General features: G+C 53.0%; 1 non-coding gene across 1 annotated transcript; it reads right to left on the minus strand.

Moving 5' to 3' along the window:
• Positions 1-2,487: 2,487 nt before the first annotated feature.
• Positions 2,488-2,625, minus strand: LOC114808461. The gene has a single exon (XR_003756309.1). It is a non-coding gene; the product is annotated as a small nucleolar RNA SNORA7 (small nucleolar RNA).
• Between the last annotated feature and the right edge of the window lie 657 nt (positions 2,626-3,282).

The raw sequence follows: 3,282 nt of genomic DNA on the forward strand, positions 1-3,282 counted from the left end.
TTGAGGCAGCGAGTGTAGACGACTCGCTCCAGGAGTTTGGAAAGGAAGGGTAGGGGGGCGATGGGGCGATAACAGGAGGGGGCTGTGGGATCAAGGGAGGGTGTGTTTAGGATGGGGGAGACGTGGGCGTGTTTGAAGGCAGAGGGGAAGAAGCCGTTGGAGAGTGAGGGGTTGAAGATGGAAGTTAAGGAGGGAAGGAGGGAAGGGGTGAGAGTTTATGGTCTAGAGGACACGCTCACAGTCTAGAGGAAATGGGGATGCGATACCTGTTCTCCCCCCCCCCCCCTTAGCCTGTGGGACAGGGCCCGGGTCTGATCTGATTATCTGGCTTCTACCCCAGTGTTGAGCACATAGTGGACACTTGATAAATGCCACGATTATTATTATTGAGACCACAGAAATGCATCAATTCCAGACTATCTCCGTTGAAGAAACTGAGGCACAGAAAAGTTAAGTGACTTCCTCAAGGTCACACAGCAGGCAGGTTGACTGACAGACTGCATTTGGGGCTTTTCCATCTCTCCAGTTCTGCTCCCCTAATCTCGCTCCTGAAGGGCCCAAAGCCGAGTCCCCCAAGTCCCCCAAGTCCGACTTGGCCAGCTCCTGTCCTCTAATAATGCTGGTATTTGTTAAACGCTTACTATGTGCCCAGCGCCGTTCTAAACACTGGGGTAGATATAAGGTAATCAAGTTGTCCCACGGGGGGCTCACAATCTTAATCCCCATTTTACAGAGGAGGTAACTGAGGCCCAGAGAAGTGAAGTGACTCGCCCAAAGTCACACAGCTGACAAGCGGCGGAGCCGGGATTAGAACCCACGCCCTCTGACTCCCAAGCCCGGGCTCTTTCCAGTAAGCCACGAAGCTGAACGATTACACCCTGTTGGACGTTGTTCCGCTTTTTGGTAATGAATTCGGCTCGGGTGGGGGCTGGAGACGGTTCAGTGGTACCTTGGGCATCGCCCTCATCACGGCCAACAGACGCCCTCTGGATGCCGGGCACTGGGCAGGTTAGGGTTACCTTGGCCTCTGCCCTTCAAGGGATGGGTTAGATCAGCACAGGTAAAGTACATATGGGCAACGAAAAAGCATCGATAATACGAATGCACATTGACCCGTGGAACTGGACGACAACGACCCCCTCCACCCCGCCCCATACATTCTCCCTGTCTCCCGTAGGATGGAGTGGCAAGCGAGTTGGCGTGTGGTGGTAGGTGGATCTGGGCTTACTTGGAGGAGGGATCCGAACAGGGCAAATGGAGGAATCGATCAATCGTATTTATCGCCCTCTTACTAGGTGCAGAACGCTACTAAGCGTACAATTAGCAGAAATGCTCCCTGCCCATAAGGAGCTTACAGTCTAGAGGAATGGCAGAAAGCCTCTCCCCAAATCCCAAGTTTCCACTGTCTAATTCCCAGTTTTCCTGAAAAAAACCATTTCTGTTCTGTAGCCCCGGTGCCCCTTGGCCGATCGGTGAGCGGAGGGGAGTACCCGCCGGGAATCCGACGTCTTCTCTCCCACGGCAGATCGGGGCAACTGAAACTCTTTGCCGGTCGGGACCAGAGCTGCTGCTTGGAAGCCATCATCCTGTCACGGCCCCGAGCCTCGTATCCGCCATCTAAAAATGATAATAATGATTGCATCTGTTAAGCACTCACTACGTGTCAAGCACTGTTCTTAACGCCGGGGTAGATACAAGCTATTCAGATTGAACACGGTCCCTGTCCCACGTGGGGCTCACAGTCTTCATCCCCTTTTTACAGATGCTGTATCTGAGGCACAGAGAAGTAAAGTGACTTGCCCAAGGTCCCACAGCAAAGTGGTGGAGCCAGGATTAAAACCCAGGTCCTTCTGACTCCCAGGCCTGTGCTCTATCCACTAGGCCATCTCTCTATCTTAATTATTTAATTATGGTACTTGCTAAGCGCTTATTATGTGCCAAGCACCGTTCTAAGCACTGGGATAGATAAAATAATAATGATGGCATTTGTTAAGCGCTTACTATGTGCCATGCACTGCTCTAAGCACTGGAGTGCACTCATCTGCAAGGTAATCGGGCTGTCCCATGTAGGGCTCACGGTCTTACAAATGAAGTAACCGAGGCACAGAGAAATTAAGCGACTTGCCCAAGGTCACACAGGAGACAAACGGCGGAGCCGGTATTAGAACCCACGTCCTCTGATTCTCAAGCCCGTACTCTTGCCACTAGGCCGTGGGAGCACTTACTATGTGCCAATCACCGTTCTAAGCACTGGGGTTGTTGTTGTCTTACGCCGTCGAGTCGTCTCCGACCCATAGCGACGCCACGGACACATCTCTCCCAGGACGTCCCGCTCTCCGTCTGCAGTCGTTCTGGTGGCGGATCCAGAGAGGTTTTCTTGGTAAAAATACGGAAGTGGTTTACCGGCGCCTCCTTCCGCGCAGTAAACTCGAGTCTCGGCCCTCGACTCTCCCCCGTGCCGCCGCTGCCCAGCACAGGGGAGTTTTGACTTGTAGCAGATGGCCTTCCACTCGCTAGCCACTGGTCAAGCTAGGAACGGAACGGACAGGCCTCTGCCTGACTCTCCCTCCCGTAGTCAGGACCGGTAGAGTAGTGGAAACTCTCCAGGTGCGACCCTGAGAGGAAAAGCACTGGGGTAGATACAAGTTAATCAAGTTGGATGCGGTCACTGTCCCACATGGGGCTCACAGCCTAAGAAATGAGGGGAGTAGGAATGGATCCCCGTTTTACAGATGAGGTAACCGAGGCACAGGGAAGTGAAGTGACTTGCTCCGGGTCACGCAGCAGACACCTGGCAGAGCCAGGCTTAGAACCCAGATCCTCTGACTCCCAGGCCCGGATTCTTTCCATTAGACCGTGCTGTTTCTCTGCTTCATCTTCTGCTTCGCCAGTTGAGATGCCAAGACCAGGAGAAGGCGAAATTACACCAGGCCGAGGAAATACAGATGTCTCCCAGGCCTCTCTCCCTCTCCCCCCGCCCCCGACTGTCCATAGCCTTGATCCAGGTGGAGAGGATTTGGTCACTTCTTCTCCTGTTTTTTTAACTGTGGGTCATGGCGCTGTTTATTAGGGAATGACTTGGGCCCTTTCTTATCCATTCCCCTTCGCAAACACGCCATCAGCACAGGTGACCTTCAAGCCAAACTGGTGTCACGTTGACCTCTAGGAACTTGGAAATGAAAAGTGTCCTTTGACACGTGATCAGATACAGCATGTTGACAGATACTACTGGCTCCGGTCTTGTGGCCGATTTCTTTTTTTTGCTCCCAGCCTCAGTAAACT

Source organism: Ornithorhynchus anatinus, chromosome X5 (genome assembly GCF_004115215.2).
Source record: "Ornithorhynchus anatinus isolate Pmale09 chromosome X5, mOrnAna1.pri.v4, whole genome shotgun sequence".
NCBI lineage: Eukaryota > Metazoa > Chordata > Mammalia > Monotremata > Ornithorhynchidae > Ornithorhynchus > Ornithorhynchus anatinus.